This window comes from Canis lupus, chromosome 2 (genome assembly GCF_011100685.1).
Source record: "Canis lupus familiaris isolate Mischka breed German Shepherd chromosome 2, alternate assembly UU_Cfam_GSD_1.0, whole genome shotgun sequence".
NCBI classification, from domain to species: Eukaryota; Metazoa; Chordata; class Mammalia; order Carnivora; family Canidae; genus Canis; species Canis lupus.
This window is the reverse complement of record NC_049223.1, coordinates 24,696,265-24,719,571: the sequence shown is the minus strand read 5'-3', so window position 1 is coordinate 24,719,571 and position 23,307 is coordinate 24,696,265. Positions and strand designations below refer to the sequence as shown.

General features: G+C 40.3%; 1 protein-coding gene and 1 long non-coding RNA gene across 10 annotated transcripts in view; one reads left to right on the top strand and one right to left on the bottom strand.

Moving 5' to 3' along the window:
• The window catches only part of CELF2 (CUGBP Elav-like family member 2), an 814,024-nt gene that overhangs the window by 152,743 nt on the left and 637,974 nt on the right, over positions 1-23,307 (top strand). The window lies entirely within an intron of this gene.
• LOC102152739 overlaps positions 12,648-23,307 on the bottom strand; it is a 33,730-nt gene continuing 23,070 nt past the window's right edge. The window contains exons 7-11 of one of the 9 annotated variants that reach the window (XR_005355319.1): positions 19,798-19,896; positions 18,596-19,464; positions 17,885-17,981; positions 15,436-15,546; positions 12,663-14,783 (exon numbers count right to left, since the gene is read on the bottom strand). This is a non-coding gene — a long non-coding RNA (uncharacterized LOC102152739). Of the gene's footprint in view, positions 14,784-15,435; positions 15,547-17,884; positions 17,982-18,595; positions 19,897-23,307 lie in introns of all 9 variants that reach the window. The other 8 variants (XR_005355316.1, XR_005355317.1, XR_005355323.1 and 5 more) reach the window with 8 other exon arrangements.

Sequence of the window (23,307 nt, the reverse complement as noted above, 5' to 3'; positions counted from 1 at the left end):
TAACCTCCTTTTTAAAATTTGATTTCCTTAAGTTTAATTAAAGTTCTCTTTACATCATCTCGGACAAATGCCTGACTATCATGCTTTCTGCAACATAAACTTCAAAATCATTGTTACTTGAGCTACATTCTTTTCGGATTACATAAACCCAGATACTTTGGGAATAACAGTCTCTCCAACAAAAGAACCAGTGTGCTTAAAGATAGCAGAGCCCTCCCAGTGAAATGTTTTCTAGGGAGAATGCTGGAGTGGCCAGTGTCCTCCATTTCAAAGTACTAATTGGAAGGGTTTGTTTTAGGGATCTGGACACATTGCACATGATGTCATGGTAGCTCCTTGCCTGAGCAAACCACTGCAAAGCACAAATGAAGACAAAGAGGATCAAGCTTTTGCAAAACTACTAAACAATAGCCCATTAGTTGTTATGGCCCTGAAGGAGTTTAACCTGATGTTTTATTACTGGCAAATCTGTATCTTCCATTATTCTATGTTCTCCCATTTCAGAAGTTAGATAATAAAAGAATAATGGAATAATCTCTTGCCAAGCAAGACGCTCCATCTGCTTTTGTTTGTTATCGTTTTCCCCAACCCATCGCCCACTTTCCCCAAATGCTTCCTCTAACGCAATAATTTTCCTTTAACACAGACCTATGATTTTAATCAGCCCATCTGTGTGGCTCCGTCTGGGGGAAAGGACTGAGGAATTAACGCTTGTTCAATCCGCATTTTGAACGTAAGGGCATCCGCAAGCACAAAGTGCCCTCTGAAACTCAAAGTTGGCAGTCATGAAGGCCCTGCTAGGGTGCTCGGCGCTCACCAACTTTTCCTTGTGCTCAGCAGGGGTTGTGCCAAATATCAGGCAAGGAACTTTGTCTCCTCTGGGAAGAGAGATCATCCCTACACCTGCCATCTGGATCCAAAGCCCCTCAGATCTGTATTCAATAGTGACTGGTCCCTTAGCTGTTAGAAAGACAGAAGCCAAAATCAGGACTCTGGTGGCTAGGCGAAAGTAGATCCACTCGGCAGGGATCGTCACTAGATGCTATGAAACATTTTGTAGCTATTAAACCAACAGCTCATAAAACGAGTGAGATTTGGACAAGCGTAAACATAGAACCTGTTAATAGCTCCACAAGATCTCAGGGATTGGAAGGGAAATTAATGAGAGTCCGATAAATGGAATAGGAAAAGGGACTGAGTGTTTTCTCCCTAACACTCGAAGCATATGCAATGTGTGAGAGTCACTAAATCGTAGGAACTGCAAAAATAGAGCTGCAAACAAAGAAACTGAAGAGCTGAAACACAGTAACTCAGATTTCAGAGGTAGCTCTCACACCCCCCTTAAGGCCCCTGCCCCCTGCCCACGGATTTGCTGTGGGGTGTGCAAAGGGTACATTTTTATGCCTCCTCACTACATAAAATGCGATGTCACTGAGTTACAGTTGCCAGGGGAGCTCTGATTTGGAATCGCCAATGTTGCACACCTTAGGATTCTCAACTATCACACAGCCTTAAAACTCCTCTCACTGAATTTCCCTAATAAAAAACACAGCTGTGAGCGTTCATTCAAATATGTACTTACCATGTTTTATTCCTATGAGTAATCACTTCCAGATTCAGCTTGACATTTGGACCTTTGTTTCTAAATAGAAGTCTTTAGAAGTAACAAAGGCACCTTTCCTCATTAGAAACAAAGCCAGACTCACAGTGAGTTTGAACAAACTAGACTAGGGATAAAGAAAAAATCTAGTTCAGAAGCATGGGACATATCTTTGGAAATTGTAACTTGGACCTGAGACTCTTCTGGGTGCACACAGAGGGAACCCGAAAGGCTCAGGGCTAAGATTATCACCAACACAGATAGGCATCTCAAGTTTGTCTCTACAGGTCTTGCCAGTCTGAAAAACGTTAGCTGTAGAAATTTCCAGAAGCTGTCTCAAAGCAGGATAAAGGAAGTCATCCCCGCATCAACCGTTGCATTGAGAAATGACTTTGAATCTGACCATAAAATTACTTAACTTGCTTAAAACTAAAAAACGTTAAGACCTTACTTTATTTGAAGAAAAGAGGAGGGAAGCTGCAAATTCCTGGAATGTGAATGTGTTGAGATTTTAGTGAATCACTAGACTTTTTCTTTTTTGGAAGAGCATCCACATTGGACATTCAGCTCCTCTTCTTCTCAGTTCTTCCCATCAGAATTTTCCCTGGCACAGGGGAAATTCTACTCATGAAGGAAGGACGATGTTCCCCAAAATGTGAGATCAGAAAATGAGAAGGCATTGAACGAAGATACCCAATAATGCTCTGGGGTTGGGAACCTGGTTCGCTTCTTACCGGCTGCAAGGCTGCACTTGTCTTCACACATAAAATGATATCACTAGCACATACCTCTTAGCATCATAAGGAATACGTGAAAAATCCATGGGAAGTACTTAGCACAGTGCCCACCACACGGCAGGTGTTCCCGTTAGTTCTTTGCTCCCACATCCCAACCCATCCCCATTCCAGCTCTCCCCTTCTGCTTTATTTTCAAATGCCACAGTGTTTTAAGCTATCTTCTCATAACTAAAAACAAAGCGGAGAAGTTATCATTTTTGTGTTTTGGTTATTTTTTTTGAAGACATGAATCTGATCCATACCTTCCACACACAGGAGCAAGGCAGATGGTGGCTTCTTCTTTCTCAGAGACACAGGCACAAAGCGGGGGGTACATCGAGGAATGAAATGGGTTTTAGATTCCCTGTCTAACCTCGTAAGTAACCACCTGGCTCATCCAGTGATTTCTTTGATGTTCTCAGGTAGTTCTAGAAGCCTCATGTTATAGATTCTGCAGGCACAACTCCATTTCTAAATTCTCCCTAAAAAATTAAAAAAAAAAAAAAAAAAGGTATTAGCTTCTACTCTATGGAAGGGTAGATCATCTGGGTCTTCTAGGAAAGGTGAAAGGTGAATACAGTGAACATGCCGGGCCATCTGGCAGTTGGATCACTGAGAATAGTCAGCCCTCAGGTACAATCTGTCTCTTGTAGCTCTGTTAGAATTGCTAATCTGTCATAAATCTGCACTCTCTCTAAAATCTCTAAACCTCCTTTTGGTTTAGATGTGTCTGATTATTCCAAATATTTTAGAAGGTAACGAAGATGTGATGAAATTCATAAGGTAGAAAGGAAGTCCTAAGTATGGAATTCATAAGGTAGAAAGGAAACCTTCTTCCTAACTCTGAACCATGTATTCCAGTTCCTGTCTCGATAGGCAAGCATGACTGCCAGGGCTCTAGAATATTTTTCTGGAATTATACTGTGCACATTCAAAGGGACAAATATATACCAATATTGGGTTCTGAACCTGAGTGCTGCATTTCTCACTTCCCAATATAGCTTGTAGCTCACTCCGTGTGAGTCATGAAGACTTCTCTTCTCATTCTTTATAAAAGCTACATAATAGTCTAGTGTATGGGGGTCCCATGCTTTTCTTTTAAATTCATTCTCTCTTATGATCTTGAAATCATTCTTCAGTCTTTATTATTATCATTATATTATTCATTATTACAGAACCTATTTTGGGAGCTTATACTTGAGCCCTATTCATTTCATACTTGCATGAGTGTATAAGACAAATTTAAGGAAGGTAAAATAATAGTTCAAAAACTCTGGGGATTTTTTTTAAGAGTAGATAGACCCTGCTAAATTATTCTCAGACATTTTAATAGTTACACCACCAGAAATACGGGTGAGTTCCTCTCTCCCTGCATCTTCATCCACACCATTCATAGGCTGCTTCAATCTTTGCTCATCTGTGATAATGATCTTTCAATGTAGTGTTTGCTTACTTTTCTCTGGCCTGGTATCTTTTTGTATGTTTCTGTTCCCTCATATGTGCTTTATTTCATATCCATTGCTCATGTTTCTACTGAACTGCTTATATTAATTGGTATCTTTTTATATTAAGGACATTAACTATGGGCAGCCCCGGTAGTGCAGTGGTTTAGTGCCGCCTGCAGCCCAGGGCGTGCTCCTGGAGACCCTGGATCGAGTCCCATGTCAGGCTCTCTGCATGGAGCCTGCTTCTCCCTCTGCCTGTGTCTCTGCCTCTCATTCTCTCTGTGTCTCTGTGAATAAATAAATAAAAAATCTTTAAAAATTAAAAAAAATAAAAATAAAAATAAAATAAAAAAAGGACATTAACTATCTTATGGGTTACAAACCTTCTATATAGTTTCTCATGTACCTTTGTATTTGGGTTGGTGGGTTGTGTTTTTTTTTTTTTTTTTTGGTCACATAGAAAATGTTCTTATTTTTATGTAACTAGATTTTTCATTTCAATCTTTTAGATCTTCTAGGCTTTGTGTTACATTAGAAAGAATTTTCTAACTCGGAGATTATTGGTTTTTCTAGTATCTTAATGACTTTAGATTTGTTTAACCTCCAACAGTTAGACTTCTCTACCGTGTGTATTTGTGTAAGTAGTGAGGTAAAGATGTGATATTTGCATGATACACCTCTCCATCTGTTGCTTAATAACTATTACCTCTTTTCCCACCGATTTCAAATACCATTTTATCATATAATAAAACTTTATATGTATTTGGGCTTATTTCTAAATTTCTAAACTCTGTTCCAACTCTCTGTCTTCCTATTCAATTGCCAGAATCACCAGTTTTTAGTTATCATAGCTTTGTAATACATTTTAGTAAGTCCTAGCCAGCATATTTTCTGTTTCTCTGCTTTCCTCAAATTTCCCCGGATTTCTTGCTTTTTATTTTACATTATGTACTCTGAAATAAGCTTATCTTGCCATTTCAATTGCATCACAGAGAATTTTCAAATTAACCTAAGAAGATTCTTAGATATTTATGATGCCATGTCTTCCTAGCCAAGAACTTGACGTGTTTTTATATTCATTCAAGTTTTCTTTTGAGTTCTTTAGAAATGTTTTAAATTTTTCTTTATATATATTATGCGCATGCCTCATTAATTATATTCATAGGTATGTTTTCAATTTGGGGCTGTGATTGGAAATAGAGATTTTTCTTCTACCATACTTTTATATTTATGGTTGGCCATATGTATGAAGGCTCTTCATTCTGCATATCAATTTCTCAATAGACAGTTTACTGAATTATTATACTGCTTGTAGTACTTTGTCAACTGATTTTTCTGTATTTTGCAAGTAAATAACATCCCAACTGCAAATATCCCTTCTTAATTGGGGTTTTAGCTTCTATTAGGATAAGCTAGGTTAAGCTGCAGGTAGTAAACATCTTCAAATTCTTAGACATTTAGCACAACCAAAGTACATTTCTTGCCCAGCCAAAGTCTTCTGTGGATCCAGGTGATCCTCCAGGACAGTGACCCTCCATGTGTCAGGTGAGCATTCCAGGTAACCCTTACAGCACCTTCGTATTAGCATGTGCTTCCCTGAAGACCACAGAGCAGAAGTGATGAACAAAGACCTGTGTGTCAGCAATTAAACTAGTAGGCACATGTTTCCCTTCTGCTTACATTCCATTGTTCAAAGCAAGTGACACACCCCACTCTGATCCAAGAGGCAAAGCAGAGCAATCCTACTACTGTATTCCTGGAAGTGGAGATCGTTCCGGTGCAATGCAATGTGACTTCTCCCTTGATTCCTTTGACCAAGTTCGCAAATTGTCCAGTTGCCCCGAGTGGAAGTAGCTCCTTCATTTATTTCTCATCCTGCAAGTAAAAAAAAAAAAAAAAAATTACATGTGAATGATTCAAAAACTCATTTCAGATCTTGCTAAAAGGAATCCTTATTAAAGTCCAGTTCTCAAACATATCAGAATAATCATTCCAAGCCCATTTCCCTTCCTCTGTGGGAGGTCCCATGTACTGGTTCATCAATGTTTCTTCCAGGGGGCCACTCCACATTCTAATCTTATCCCACGGCAGGGTTTATCTCTTTGAATTTTTCTTTGGTGTTTTATTCCTTTAATTCTAGATTAACTCTGTACATCTTAGGGAAGGAGACAGACGTTCTTCCTTTAAGCACTGTGAGTTATATAAAATCTTTGTTTTTAAGAGATATGTGTAGAGGGAAGCCTGGGTGGCTCAGTGGTTGAGCACCTGCCTTTGGCCCAGGGCATGATCCCGGAGTCCCAGGATCGAGTCCCACATCAGGCTCCCTGTATGGAGCCTGCTTCTCCCTCTGCCTCTGTCTCTGCCGCTCTCTCTCTCTCTCTCTCTCTCTCTCTCTGTCTCTAATGAATAAATAAATAAAATCTTTTTTTAAAAAAGAGAGATATGTGTAGAGGGGGAATGAATGTATGTGTATACATACATATAGTTTTACCTCTCCATCTGTTCTCCTCAGAAGCCACAACATGAGAAATAAACATGTCCAAGTTCTCTCTAAATAATTAGCAAAATAAAAAATGTTTATGTAGGAGAGATTCTACATGCCTATGAAAAGATTTTTAGACATTATTTTCTTCAGATTCTGCCCACAACAAGGTAGTTACTTAGTTGGTTAACAGATACTATCCATGTGACCTCTAGGTCCTTCCTTCTTAGGGGTCAGCGTGGTGACTATGATAATATAATTTCTGAAAACTAATGTTTTAAGAATGCCTATTATTTATTTGAAACATTTTTTTCCTTTTTCCTTGGGCCTCTTTGGGTCCATTGAAACAGAAATATATATGACAAGTACCCTGAAGGAATGATTATCGAGTGGGAATATTTTTCACATAAGAAATACAGCAAAGAACCTAAAAGAATGGAGTTTTAACACTTCAAAAATACCATCTTAATGGCCAATTAGTCAAAGTTTTTATTTGAATTATTCCCTTTTGATCAATAACATATACACAAGAAAATATCTGTTTTAAAGAATTCCCTCCATGATCAAAACAATATATAATTGCTACTTCATTTGACTTACTTTGTCACAGAGCTAATATTTGGCTTTTCAACCTGCAATAAATATCTTCCTCTCTATTCTCTTCTGATTGTGCCATAATTAACACCAGAGAAGCACAAGTTTAACTATATATGACAGATATTTATTTAAAATACCTTCTGCTGCATATATTAACATTTTTCTTTCTACATTCTAAAGTAGCCTTGAGTTCAGCACTAAAATCAGATTCATATTTCTATTATGTTAATAGCCCCATGCTACAGCAGAGTATATCATTTCAGAGAAAGTCAGTGAGCTGCATCACAATAATTGTGTGTTTACTTCCATTGAGCAATTTAAGTTGAAAAAAAAAATATGCTATGGAAATATGGCACCCTCAACCTCCTCTACCATCACCAAGGACAAACATGGTAGTCGTATCCATACTTACTAGCAATAACCCATTAGGTGCCCAATAGCCAGTTTCTTACCAATTTCTGAGAAAATGGAAATCCTCATTGCTTAAGATTCCTTACCCTAACATCATAGAGTCAATAATTTAAGTATATCTATTGTCAAAAAGACCTTCCCTGTGAAGATAATCTGTAAGCAAGATGATGATGGGGTGTGGTTCACCAAATTCTGGAAACTTCAGACTTGTGAGACATTTGCACATGTGGCAATGGAATTATTGGGATAAAGAGAAGCAAGTGTTATTTTCATATTAGGATATGAGTTTTAAAATGTACCTCTTTCTAGGGAAGAGATTTAGGTGGAACACATCAACAATATCTACAAATTGAAAGACTTTCTGGATGGAAAGTGTGGTAGATACCATGATAGGTGTGTACATGAGGCAACCGGGTCCTCAGAAAGTTCCAATAGACACAGAGCTTGTAGCTAATTGCATTTGCATTGGAACCCAGTGTCCTGGCCCCCGTAGGATCCACTTTTCTCTATTGTACCACATGAATGACCCACCTCTGGTAAATTAGTAAGGGAAAGCTGTAAATGTTGAATTATAGTCTGCATCCCATAGGAATTCACCATAACCCCTCAAAATGTGCTGTATTGTCCCAGAATCCCAGGCAGAGATATTCAGCAGAAGATAACATATTTATTCATTGAAGACTGGGACTAGAACCCCACCTGATCTTCCTAGATCCCAGGCCAGTGCAATTTTCCCAGCACCATACTTCCTCCCTGACCATCACAGAAAGAATAATACATCTTGTGGGCATTGCCTTTGACCTTTCATTTTCCTCAAAGCAGGGGAGAAACATCCAGATTAGCCCTGGCTCTTGTAACAGGTGGTTAGAGAAGAACTTGGGAGCCTTCAACTCAAGAGTTAGAGAACCCAAGGCTTTCCAGACTCTGATATGTCATTGCTTCACTACCTCAACCCAGGGAATGCCTGGCAAATATAACTGGGAAACATGCTCTTCCTCATTGGGTTGTGATCACAATGGCTATATGAAAAATCTGATTTCACCTTTAAATTTATCACTGAGTCTCAAATGAGTTGAACTTGCCATGAGATCTCTGAATAGAAAACTCTGGCCCATTTTGGTCCCTTACATCAGAAACCTCTTTATTGCAGCTACACTAAATTCCACACCCTGAATAGAGAGGGTAAGTAAAATTTCTGAGGTCTTAAAAATAAGCATCATATTTACAAAGTTCAATAATAGTTAGAAATTGTACTTCTTTAAAAAAACAAGAAAAGAAAAATCATAAGGTTATTATGTGTGGTCTGTCCTCTGGATCAATTTATGAATAGTTCATCAAAAAGAGAATATGAGAAATACTCAGTTTAATTAAGGGCACTGACATGGGTAGAGTGGAATATGTTTTAAATATTGTAAAAAATGTTGCCATCATCGTCCTGGTACATAGAATAAAATGCCCACTATACTGTTTTCTTTCGTTTATGCAAGTTATTGCAACTGGAGGAGCATCATTGACACTCTTGATTACTGAAGGGCCCAGGCTTCTATAAATCCATGGATCCTCTTGGCTTCTGTGTCTGAAGTTCATTGCAAGTATCCTCTACTCCAAGCCTATAGTTAATCTCACCACTGAAGACTTCTTGCATTAAAGAATTCCTATGTGAATGCATGTATTCACTCACTCATCCATCCATTCATTCATTTATAAGTGAGTGGTAAATGGTCATGTTGTGGTACAATAATAGAGTGTGGAATTGTAGAATAATTTGTGCAATATCTACTGGAAGATCATAAATGGCATGAATGAGATCAGTTCCAGATTCTCTACTTGAGACATTAATAGAAAAGAAACATTTTAGAGAAATACCCATCTAGAGGCCAATTCTCATTGCATCTAACTCATGTTAGAGGGTATCCATTGCTATTAGGATACATAAGGTTCTGGAAGTAGGTGCTCACTAAGAAGTTGCTATTAGGAGTATACGGTGAAAATAGGTGCCTGATTACAGCATCTGCCTCAGAGCAAGTCAGGACCTACTGGCAAAGGACAAAATTCCCTATGCTTTCAGGACCAAATTCTTTCTTTAAGCATAGAATTCTCTTTAAGGCCTGAAGAGCTGGTTCATGTGTGGATGGAAAGATTCTCTTTGGTTCTTGGTTTTACTCCTGGAGAAATCCAAAAGAGACCTTGTAATACCAGACTCTGGCTTTATGATCATGAGAAAACAGACTAAGATAAATCCTAGATATATGTGCAGTTGCTCTGGATTGTGTGATTAGCACAGACATTATGAAATTCTTTCTAAGCAATTGAATAGCCTATGCATTTTGAGTGTTTTTAATAGCTAGTACTATTGTCAGCTTGTGGCATAGGCATACTGTGGAATATTTTCTGGTCTGGGCTGTACCACAAACTTACCATACCTCTTGAGATTCCCCTCTTTGGGTATTGAAATAGTGGTCACAATTTATAGGACTTGTGTCTTTTTGAAAATGTTCCTACCTTTTAAGAAACTAAATATAAAATGAACATTTAGAGAGTTTTATAAATGTTAGAGATCATTATTTCCACAAAGCATTGATGCAAATGATAAGTTCACTCTTTTTCTTTTTACCACTTTCCCTTCAACTTTGTTCAAACAATGTTTATGGCAAATGGATTTTAATCGCCCTGATATATGTATATATAAAAAAATCATTGAAAAATATTATTTCAATGATGAAAGGGCTCTAGGCAGTCCCCAGTAAACATTTGATAATGTTTTTTTTTCTTGTACAGTTTCTCATAGTTACCAAATTAAAATATGAATTTATTTTACTTCGGCAACTGATTTTTCCAAGAGTCAGCTTCCAATTATGAGGACTTCCCCTGTTGTCTAGACCAAGCAAATGAGATTCCTAGGGACAGTCAATGAGAGTGAGACTTTCAATGAGAGGGGATGGAGTCAACATGGCCAGGTTCATCTGTCACTACCTGTCCTGTGTGTGTTGTCCTCTATTCCACAGGAATAGCTTCCATTCCTGGAAAGGGTCCCACCTTCCTGTCTTTGTGCACCCTCTCCTTGCTACTGGGAATATCTTCTTCTGATACTGTCTGTTAAAAGCTTGTTCATCGTTCGTTCAAGCCCTATTTCAAATGTCATCTCTTCCAAAAAGCCTTTCAAGATCCCTTAACTAATCACTGCTTCTCCTGTACTGAGAGCATGTTGCTTTCGCCCCCTTTTTAACACTATTTTTTGTCATGTCTTTTTTATTTTATTTTTTATTTTATTTTATTTTATTTTATTTACGCCGTTATGTATAACTGTCTCTCCAATAAGATATTAAACATGTTGAGAGTGAAAATTTCATTGTATCTTAGTGCCCTAAGATACAATCTTAGTGCCCTAACAGTATTTTGACCATAGTAGATATTCAATAAATTCTTGGCTTCAATCATTTTTGCAATTCTATGAAGATATCATTGCCTTTCTCACCTTTGTTCCTACTGTTGGTTCCCTTTGGCTGGGATACTTTCTCCCACATCCTACCCCTTTTGCTACCCAAATCTTTTACTCATACATCAGAACTTCCCCAGTTGTCATGCCCCTGTAGTAAGCCTTCTTCCATTATCCCCTTCCTCTCCACCTACAGCCAGGAGAGATTTGGGTCTGTCCTGCACACTTCCATAGAAATCTCTTTCTTCCTGTATCATGGCAAGGATCACATGATTATATAGTGGCTTATTTACATGGTGGTCTTAACAGTTCTATGGGTTCCTTGAGGACAGGAATCATTTCTTGTATCTCTGAATTTCTAAGACTAGTATAATAGGCACTCAATAAATATTTGACAAACGAATGAATGAATGGATGTCAGAATGCAATTTGGTGGATAAATCAATGCATCTTGCTATCATTCTTGTATTATTTACTAAACTATGAAACAGAGAAACAAAGAAATTTAATTGCCTAAACATATTACAAAATCTTTGGCTTCACTTTCCTTCTACTTTCACTATTCATTGCATAAGTCTGTTGGCCCAGTTATGGCAATGGATGGCTCCACCCCTCAGCCCTCTTCTTTTTCTTCTGCACTCTACCCACTGCCACCCAGTCCCATCTACTTAGCTATGAGAAGCAAAGACATTCTGACTGGTGATAAGTCAGAATGACTTACATGAGTATGATGTACCTTCTTTAGGGAAAAAGAAAAGTTTCAGAATCTCTCTGCATAGAATATAAACTACGCCACTGAGAATTTGTGGTACACCAGTCATAGTCATGCCTTACTGGACATTCCAGTAAGAAAAATCTGAAATTTCACCAACTTTCCATAGTCTTACCTGATCAACAATAATATTTTTATTTAGGAGGCACCATGCGTTCATGAAAAAAAAATGATAGACCTTGTGTACAGATAGACCAAGATTTAAATAGGTAACTCCACTTCTAGAGTGACCTTAGACAAGTGACTTAGTCTCAGTTTCCTCGTCTGTAAAAGTGGCAGTAATACAGCACTTTGTCATGTTGTTCCTAGGAAGTAAACTTCCTAATATATGCTTCACATAAACTTCATAATAATATGCTTAACTTGGCAGTGTCTAGAAACACACTAAGAATTCTTTTCCTTCTTTCCGTAGGTGAAATGCGAAAGAGATTTTAAACAAATTTCTCTTTATCTCAGTTAGCTCTCCCACATCCCTCACCCCTACCCCCATTATCATTTTCGGATAAAAGCGGGTTAAAACAGATATCAAAACTCAACTCAGAATCCCTCAGGCTGTAGTAGGTCTCCCTCCTTGTTCTCCCGAGGCATTCTATGTTATCTGCTATCATAATTTTTCATGCTGTTTGTTTTAATAAGCTTTCAAACGAGATCATAAACCCCTTGAGAGGAAGGACACTGCTTTTATTTCTGATTCTGAGTGCCTAGTAAAGACCTGACAGTAGGTGGTCAGCAAATGATTGATTCTTCATTCATTTATTCAGTAGTCAACCAAGACCATCCTGGAATAAGAAAAGACAACAGGAAGCCTGCTAGACACAGATGGAAGAGCGGAAAGAAGGGATTCCTCTTGCCTTGGCAAGGATATTTACAAGCCCCGAGATTGTTGATTTTCCTATTTATCATCTGAGGCAAGTTTCTCTCCTTCACCAGTATTGCCCAGTTATTTTGTCATTATAGTGTTGGAGCAAGAGGGACTTCAGACAGGTCACACCGTCCATACCACTCTATCAATCTTTTCTCCAACAAAGTCCCAAAGTCAAACTCAGATTACCTTAAAATGGACACTACTGAGCGGATGGAGAGTGTGGCATGGTTGCCTGCTTTAAATAATGATGTCACAGCCAGACTGAGGATGTCTTTCTAGCGCAGAAACAACTAGAGAGAGAAAGTGTTTATTGAAATGCAAATGAATCCTTTGTGCATTTTCTTTAGCTCTTTTGAAAAGGAAAATCTGTTAGAAGATAGCATTTGTGTTGTCCCCCTCCCCCTATGCTTATCTCTACAGTGTTAGAGGGCACTCATAATATGAAAATATGTGAGAATCTTGGAGAAGAAATGCTTATTTTAAAAATGCAGACTTCCTCTAAAAATAGCAAAGGGAAGAGTAAAAGTTCCCAGAAGAGTAAATTAACATTGGCTCAAAATCATCCTTTTTCCCAGTGGGTCCAGCAGGGGTGCAGGTGGAGGCCCGCCCTCTCTGCTTAGACCCCGGAAGCCAGGGAAGGGGTGCGTGTTGAGATCCCCAGACCCCCAGCAGGCCTGTCACTCCACGTGGATTGCCTCTCAGCCAGCCCCGCTGCCGCTCCCCCTCTCAAAGAACAAGGACATTCCTCATCTGCATCCGCAGTAAACAGCAGTTGTGAGAATTGGAGCCGCCACAGCCCTCTGAGTCTGCAGATTAGGAAATTCTCTCTTGAAATGTAAAATATTAAAAAATGTTTTAACCATCACAGGGCTTCCTTCACTGTAATGCTGAACAGCACAGGACATATGAGCCTTTCAGCATCTCACTTGCGTGGGCCCTTTGCAGGGTCAGATTACTGACAGTTATGTCATTCTTATAAATGCAAATTTGTGCAAAGTCGGACCACAGAGATTTAAATCTTTCCTTGGTTTCTACCGGATAATTTTGTCCAGGGCTCTCGTTTATTAATCATGCATCTTACGGAACAACATAGGTATTGAACCCTGTGGAGTCCCTATTCTAGAGAGAAGAGCACCGGGAGCTCCTATAAACATACCCAACCTTCTCCTAGACCTGAAATTGAACTTCTGTATCTACCTTTTTGTCTTAATGTAGCTTCTGAACAATCTAAGTTGCATCCGTCTTAAGGGACAACTTCCTAGTCTCCATTTGCATTTTGAACATTTGACACAGTGACAATTTAATGGGTTACAAGTAGTAGACTCCTATAGTCCAGAGTCAGAAATAATCTCTTTCTCCCCTGTCTTCCAAATGATCACTTCTTGTGCATTGGCAGCCCTGAGGTAAAAAATGCAGAAATGTGGACACCTTCCAGTCTCTGCCCTGCAATCCCAAGCCTTGCTTTTGTTTTCTACCAGGTGACAAAAGAGGTTTACCCATGGCCGAAAATGCGATGCCACAATTTAGGCTTGCTTTACAAAAGCACGTCTCCTCTCTCCTACCCCATGATAAATAGAATCCGTACTGCCTGACACTTGTGAACAATGGGTGAAATGGATATTAGAAAAATCTCATTTATCTTCTGCTTTATTTCTTGATAGGGGTCCTTGTCACTAGGGCTATTGTGTGACCGGCTCTGGAAAGGGCATCTCATTAGTTTTTCTTATCAAGATAGCAAGGTCCTTTTAAACAGCAAAGCACTTACATTTTAGATTCAATTAGGAAACGGCATTGTGTGTGTGTGTGTGTGTGTGTGTGTGTGTGTGCACTTCGGAGCATCTGCTTGGAGACAGAGCAGGGTCAGCTGGAGTCTTACGGATTCAGTGTTCACTGCGGTTGGAGGCAGGAGCCTGTCACCAGGTGCCACACTCCAGGACCTAGGGCCCACCTGCAGTAAGAAGTCTGCTCAACTCGTCCTCACCTGGTCCCTCGGTTTCTTAAGAGGTAGCACCAACCTGAGCAAGGTAGGGGACACCGAAGCCACCTGCCTATCAAGGGATATTTGTAGATTGCTGAGTTGCTTTATTTCAAAACCGCAAAAGCCCTTTTCTTGGCCCCACAAGCTGCCCGGGGTCCCCCTCTGTTTGCTCGGCCCTCGTGCAGCGGGCTCTTGTGACAAATGTGCCTTGGAATATGTCGCTGTTGCCACCTGGACAACTGGGAATGTCAACAAATCAGCAAGGATTTTGAATGTGTCCGATGGAATTCAACTTTTTCACATCATCTCAAAAATCCTAGTGACAGGCAGATGAAATGGGACAACAGTGCTTCACGGCGAAGTTCAGTCAACGTAGCCCATCTGCTAAGAAGGAGCTCCTCTCCTCCTCCTCCTCCTGCAGCTGTGGAAACAAAGCAAAAAGGAAAATACCCCAAATACCCCGCCAGGGCTGCGAATGACCTCCCCGGGATGCTGGCCTCTTTCAAAAGCACAGTGATTCTCTCGGAGCAGTAGGATGCCATGTAGCTGACTTGTTAAGTGGGGATGGGATGTCATTGGCTTGCAAGATTGAATCCCCTCTTGCAGGATGCTGCTGTAGTGACGGCTACGTCTGGGTGTTAAGTATCATGGGAGAGCTGGAGGCGGCCTTGCCACTCTGGGTCATCGCCAAGCTCACTCCTTCTGTGTTACTCTGTCTACCAGCACCTACTCCCTCCATTCACCTTCCTTGCTGTTCACTTTTCTAGGTTCTTCTTCCTAGCAACAATCCCCTCTTGTGTGTGTGTTTTTTTAAGATTTTATTTATTTATTCATGAGAGACACAGAGAGAGAGGCAGAGACACAGGCAGAGGGAGAAGCAGGCTCCCTGCAGGGAGCCCGATACAGGACTCGATCCTGGGACCCCAGGATCACGCCCTGGGCCATAGCAGACGCTCAACCCCTGAGCCACCCAGGTGACCCGAATCCCCTTTCGTTGAGCAGATGTTTCAGGCAAAAGCTCCCTTTACTCTACTCTCTGCAGAATACAGTCACCACTCACGATCCACACTCACCATAATCGTGATTAAGAAATGACTTGCTTATTCACTGCGTATCTCCTGTGTCTTGCAGATGCCTGGCCCACAACAGGCACTCAGCACATTTCTTTCTAAGTGGGAGAAAGGCTTAATGGAAAATAATATAAAAAATTTTAAAAAATAATGAAATAAAACTTGCTTTCCCTTACTGGGGGAGCTCCAATCTGAGAGGCCAAAAGAATGAATGCCATGCAGCACAGTAACTGAGGCCTGTTTCTGGCTTTGGGCCTTGCTGGCTGGGACTGATGTCCACACACCAGCTTCCCAGAGTCTGTTTACTCTCATGTGTGTGTGATGAGGGGGGGGAGGGAGTGTGCACTCAGATCTCTCCAGATGTTCCACTCCTAGTCCCTTGGGGTGGGATCCTGGGGTGCTTGACCTCTTATTCCCTTTTGAATGTGCAAATTCCCTGATGAGGAATTGGCTAATAATATAGTAAGGCTTGTGTTGGCCCTGTTTTTTCCTATGAGATGCGGTATCTGAGGCCCCCTAAGTGTTCTGAGCACCTAGAAAGAATAGGGGTATTGACGGGGGACAGAGAGGGAGGGAGAACCGACCAAAGCCGGTGGGTTCAAAGGACAGGAAATGTCAGGAAGCAGGGTCAGCCAGAAAATCTTCCAGGCAAAGAGACCACATAGCCAGGCCCTGAGGGAGACTTAGGGTTTCAACTGGAGGTGAAATGGGGCGAGAAGGGGGGCAAGGGGCCAAGGCCGGGCTGTGAGGAGGGCCAGTTGTCCGACCTAGAAATGGGGGCTGAATCCAAGAGGGACAGGAGAGGCAGGCGCTGTCTGTGGTCCTGATTGCACAGTCAGAGACGTCACAGGGCAGGGGGCCCGCCTGTGTCATTCAGGCCACTGGGCTCACAGGCTGCCCCCTGGCCTCCACCTCCCGCACCTGCCGTGGCCCAGCGGACCCAGCGGTGCCACCCGAGGCCCACGCACAGCTCCTGGCAAGCAGGTGCCACTCAAACGCCACATAAGGATGCGGCACCTCGATGGCACCTGTTTCTAGTCAGAACATCCTGGTTCAATATTTTATCACAGCTCATCATAAATATTCCATGAAACAAAACTCAGGAAGTAATACTGGATTTGGATAATTTTTCTAGTCTCGGAAGGCGCGGCAGCAGCGATCTTCATTTTCAAAGCATCTAATCCATTTCTTAATTATGCATGAAGATGGATGTGACTGCTCCAGTGTTTACCACTAGCCCGTGTTGTAGCGTGGGGGAGATGGGGTACAGAGCGAGGGGCTGGGGAAGGGGCCGAGGACATGGCCCAGAACCCAGCTCTCTTCGTGCGGGTGGCAGGTGGCAGCTCCGTGTTTTATGGGAAAATTGGGGGATTGGCATCAATTCCACGTGGCCTTCATCTGCATGGAGCTATTCATTTTCATCGTTTCTAGAAACATCCTCTGCTTTTATTTGTGGGTGTTTCCCCACTGGCCAAAGGGGGAAATTGTGAAGTAGGTGAATCCTTGCTTTGATTGGTTCTCCCTCCCTCTCTGTACCCCGTCAATACCCCTATTCTTTCTAGGTGCTCAGAACACTTAGGGGGCCTCAGATGCCACGTCTCATAGGAAAAAACAGGGCCAACACAAGCCTTACTATATTATTAGCCAATTCCTCATCGGGGAATTTTCACATTCAAAGGGGGAATAAGAGGTCAAGCGCCTCAGGATCCCACCCCAAGGGACTAGGACTGAACATCTGGAAAGGTCTGAGTGCACACACACTCCCCACCACACACATACACACACACACACACACACACACACACACACACACAGGAGAGTAAACTGAGACTCCAGGAAGCTGGTGTGTGGATGTCAGTCCCAGCCAGCAAGGCCCAAAGCCAGAAGCAGGCCTCAGTTACTGTCCTGCATGGCATTCATTCTCCTGGCCTCTCAGATTGGAGCTCCCCCAATAAGGGGGTGGGTGCATCCCACCCCAGATCCCACCCCATTTGTGAGATATGCGCATCATCACTGCCTTTACCTAAAAGCTGCTTTCAGTTTGATCTTAACTCTTCCGCATGTTTTTGACAAATTAAGAACTATTTGTAATTGCGAACTTAAATGTGGGTAAAATGTTGCCACCAATTCCGAACCCACGTTTCTAGAGCCAAAGCGTAGCTCTTGCATGGTGAGGATGACCTGCCAATAAATGACGACGGCAGATCATTAAGACCACCATTTGGACACTGCCCTACATTTTGCCCAGTGCCTCCATAAACAGCACTTCTCAGATTTTTCCTTCCTGATACCCTGGATGTGGATCCCCTAGGGCATGAGGACACAGCTCCAAAAGGCAGGCAGGCATAAAGTATTTTAAGCATCTTGCTTTATTTTAAAATTTCACTGAATGCTGTTATCTCCCATGATAAGCCTACTCATTTTCTATTTCAAAGTGTTATAGATTACTCACCATGGAGTAAAAATACTAGTCCACGGTGATCCCATGAGTCTATGACACTAGTTTGAAAAATGCAGGAATGTCGTTGAACTTGATCCTTTTCACTGCTCTGTGAAAGAGGTGAGACATTTCTTTTTAATTCATTGTGATAGGAGAGAAAACTGATCCTCAGCTTGATTCACTTCCCTCCGTCACAGATTAGTGACAGGCCAGTACTCAAACCCAAATGCTTTAAGCCCAACCTCATGTGAAAATTTCTTTGCTCCTCAAGAAGCTTCCAGCTGCACTGGCTTAATGATAGATGAGGTCCTGCCTTGTATCTACTGCCCCCAGCACTGCAGGCCCCAAGGCCATGTGGACTTACTCCCCTGGGAACCTTGAGTCCAGCTCTCAGCTCTGAGCCCTTCTGCAGCCGCCCTCAGCAGCCAATCTAGACACCAGGGCGCCCTCCTCGGTCTCCCTGTCTGTCCAGGGATCATAGCCTGCTGAGGTACTTCATTGCCCTCATTATTGTCAGACAGCTGCCCTTTCCTACTAGACTATCAAGTCCTTGGACATAGGGATCACCTGTCTGCATCTTAGGCATCTCCTTAAATCCACTCAATGTCTGACCCATCCTACATGCTCTTCTATACATATTTATCAAATGAATGAACTAGCTCCCTAGTTTTCTGGAACCGGAGCAGGAAGGGTTGGAGTGAGTTTAAAAAAAAAAAAATGTACCTTTACCCCAGAGCCAAAGCTGTAGCATAATTGCAACAATGAATACATAACAGTGTTGAGGCAGGCCAGTCTACAGCTTTTCTTCTCTACTCTATGTGATGATACATAGCGTTCTGGAAGTAATGGTCTGTGGCTTAAATGGGCCAGGTGTGTATTCTGATTTCCTCTTATTGCCTGTTGAAAAATATTTTACAGTGTTGTAATTTTGTTTCTTAATATCCAAGATGATTGACCATACTACCCAGCAGCCAGAAGGAAGACATTCTTAAATGTCATGATTATTTATCCCAAAATATTAGCACAATCATATTTGAAATTTGGTCTTCTCAGAAACATTCCTGTAACTCCTTCCCATTTGATTTAGTGATTGAAATAAGGCAGTGGGATGGGCAAGCTCTTTCCCATTTCTCTTCCCCTATCCTGCCCCGAGAGCCAAGGATTGAAATGTTACATGTACCTCACCTTTCCTTATGATATATTATAACCTCTCAAGGCTTGAGATTTCAATCCTGGATTTTCAGCAGCTAGGCTATAACTGATTTCCCATCCATTTCTCTTTGAAATAGGTACTATGTCTAAAGAAACCATTATCTCCTGATATTTTCACCCTGCTGAAGCCACAGCTCTTCATAGATAATCCTATACACACTCACACCCTCTTCATAGCCAAGAATGGTGAGGCTTTTGTTTTTCTAAATGACCTAATAAATAAAAGGTAACTACCTTTTCTGAATATACATGCCTTCACGGTCTCAGAATAAAAAAAAGCAGGTCCATTTATCTTTTGGGGAGGTTGGGAATTATAAGTACTTAGTAGGATGTGTCTTCTCTTTTACGTTTATTCAGGTCAATATTATTAGCTGTTTTCTCTGGAAAAAAAAAAAGGAGCTAGACCATCCCTAAGATTTTTGCTGTATGTTTTACATATAGATACATCCTATAAAGAGGAATGTAGCACCAAAAGCCACACAGCTTATCTTGGATGACAACCTGAATTCACAGACATAACCTCTGTGTAATGATGGGCTTGCAGAGTAGATTCAAGGCATCGAGAGATGCAGTGATTGGCACTTCTACAAGAAGTAAGCAGGTTCCCCTAACCCCAATTTCTCCAGAGTTCCCCAAAACACTGAGTCCTGACAGCTCGCTTCCTAGCACTGTGAAGACCCAGCAGACAGTGTAGATAAACTGAGCGTGCCCACTTGCTCGCAGGAATACTCCAACGCCTGAAGAGTTTACATCCAGATTCCCCCGGACCGCGGCAGTCCATCTGCTCACTCCTGCCACCTCCACATCGATCTCTGCGGGGGGAATGATTTAAGTGGCCGATTAGATCGATTCCTAAGACAGCTCAACAAAGATATCCACCCCACCATAATCTGCTCATTCTGTATGGGTAGACGTGGGCTTAGCTCCAAGAACTCCAGTTGCATTGCAATCTGCCGGAAAACTTTCAGACTGTTTAACGCTCTGCAAATACTGTTGCTGAATCCAAGGAATGATAAAGAACAATGCAAAGTACAGCCTTGTCCCTTAATGGTGTTTTATTAAAGCCTCAATTTGAGGCAATAAAAGAAAATTGAAAACCAAAATAAAACGAAGCAAAACAAAAACCCCCTTTTGAGAGCATTATGAGCTTTCAGTTAAAGCAATCGCTTGGGCGGGAATAGACAAAGAGCAAGACGTCTTAGCAAGAAAAGCAAAATTATTTTCATCGAGCACATCCAAACTTCTGCGATCCATCTTACTGTGTGAAGGTATTAAATCTGTTCATTTTTCTCTCACTTAAAAAATAACTACTGTAATTTTTCATAAAGTTAAGGTATGTGTACTTATGACCCCAAAATTCCAATCCTAAATATATATTCCTAAAGGTGCACAAAAAGGTCCATGTAAAAACATACACGTGGTATTATTTGTAAGAGGAAGAAAAAAGAGAAGAAACAATCTATTATCTATTAACAGGAAAATGAATATTTTTTAACAAAATGGAATACTATACAGCATTCAAAAATGAAACAGCACCACAAGATACCACTTCACATTCATGGCTACAAAAAGACAGAAAATAATAAATGTCAGCAAGGTTGTAGAGGAACTGAAACCCTCATACATTGCAGATAGGAGTGTAAAATAGTACAGCCACCTTGGAAAGCGGTTTGGGAATTCCTTGAAAACGTCTCACATGGGGTTACCAAATGGCCCAACAATTCCACTCCTAGGTATCTACCCAACACAAATGAAACATATGTTGGGACGCCTGAGTAGCTTAATAGTTGAGCATCTGCCTTCAGCTCAGGTCATGATCCTGGGGGCCTGGGATTGAGTAGGGAACCTACTTCTCCCTTTGTCTATGTCTCTGCCTCTTTCTATGTCTCTCATGAATAAATAAATCTTTTTTAAAAAAGGAACATATTTCCCACAAAGGGTTTATACATGAATGTTTATAGCAACATTATTCATAATAGCCAAAAAAATGGATACCATCCAACTGATGAATGGACAAATGAGAAGTGGTATATCCATGCAATGGAATGTTATTCAGCCATAAAAAGGAATCAAGTACTGATGCATGAGACAGCATGCATGAAGCTTGAAAGCATTATGTTAAGTGAAAGAAGCTGGACACAAAGGGCCAAATAATATATGAGTCCATATTTTAGAAATGTCCAGAACACATAAATCTATGTAGACAAAAGGTAGGTCAGGTTGCGTACGGCTTCGTGGTGAGGATCGGAACAACCGCTAAGGGGCTTTGGGGGAAGGAATGAGAATGTTCTAAAATTAGATTGTGGTGATGGTTGCATACCCTGTGAATATACTACCAAAAAATGGAATTGTATGCTTTCAGTGGTTAAATTTTATGGCATGTTAATTATATCTCAACAAAGTTATTTTAAAAAAAAGTTATGAGGAAAAAGTGAAATAGAAGCAAAGTTATCAACATGATTAATTCCCACAACATAATGTTAAGTGAGAAAAAGAAAAGGATACATGTAATATAATTCCAATTATATAAGGTCTAAATATTATGCCAAACAATACTACATTTATATTAAGGATATATGTACACAAGTAATTAAGGAGAGATAAGAGGATGGGAAGGGAAAATATGCTCTGGAAGATTTGTACAAGGTTTCCAACTCTACTTAGAATATTTTATTTCTTAACTGTGGTTGAGGATACAAGATATTCAGTATAAGATCCTTTATGTCTTTTTAATATTTTGAGCAATTTTGAGACAAAAATAATAATAATTACCAACAAGCCCATTCAACCAGAGGGATCAGCTGAATTTTATCAGAATGTGCTTTGCCCTATTAAGTAACTTTCTGCTCTCATTAATTAGGCTTATACTGAGTTGTAAGATCAAAGAGAAGTTAAACTCTCTATGAGTTTTGGTTGCAATCTTAACATCCCACTATAAAATTTGGAGGAAATTAGCAATGTATTCCCACACTTGCCCCATAAAAATATTAAGTCTTTAAGTTATCATCACTATTCCCCTGTTGAGAATGGTTAATTCCTATCTGATGATGTTTTTCTAAAATCTAAATATTGAGTCTTTAAAACAAACAAACTAGGGGTGGTAGAAGGGGAGGAGGGCGGGGGGTGGGAGTGAATGGGTGACGGGCACTGGGGGTTATTCTGTATGTTAGTAAATTGAACACCAATAAAAAATTAAAAAAAAAAAAGAAAGGAATAATGGCATCTGTGTAAGATGATGGAAATGGTCCAGGTGAGAGAAAGACATATTTTAATTATCTTTAAGTTGGTTTGCATATATGTAATATGTATACGTAATATGTATGTGTATGTGTGTATGCATACACAACTTTACTGGTCCTCCTCAAATAAAATCAACCCCAAATTTAGTTCAAAAAAAATAAAATAAAATAAAATAAAATAAAATAAAATAAAACAAACAAACAAACAAATAAACAACATAGTGGTCTGCTATGGGCTACTAGGATCATCATGGTGTTTTTTGCTCATTTACTTTTTCCAATCTTCTGCTGCTTGGGGCCTTAAGAGTGCTGATGTATATGTTCCATCACAGATTGTCAAATAACTGCTTAATCATTTTCTCTTTTGATCATATCTTCACTTTTTGATATTATCTTAAATTCCAAACCTGGAAGCCAAGATAATATTGGCAATTTTATAAGTGCTATCACCTTTTAAGCTATTTAATGAGAATGCTTTGTTTTTATTAATAAAATCAATACAAATCTATATGCATGCTGAATCTAGGACCAGATCTCCTACACACTAAGCACGTTTATGTATGTATCCATTTAACAGGATGCCAGGATCTTACCCTGTTTGCCAATTTTAATAAATGTTTTTGTTGTCAAAGCATTTCAGGCCTATTTTTCTGCATTTTTGTTTAATTCTATAGTAGAGAAAGACTTAAACTCAGTAAATTTGACCTTACAAAATGTATCCTATATTGTTACAAATTTCTGAATATAAGAGTATATTCTGTATAAATCTATTTTGGTTCTTTTCCAAGTCAGATATTTTACATGTTAATTGGCCTAATAGAATTTGCTCCTCATAGAGTCTAGATGGTCATTATCCAGAACTTGACATTGTCTAGGACTTTGTACTTCTTGCCTAGATAACTCAGAGAAAATGCCACGTCTTTTTTGAGAACTGTAGAATCTTCGAGTGACAAGAGGGAGCATTTTCTGTGCTTTGAGAAGCAT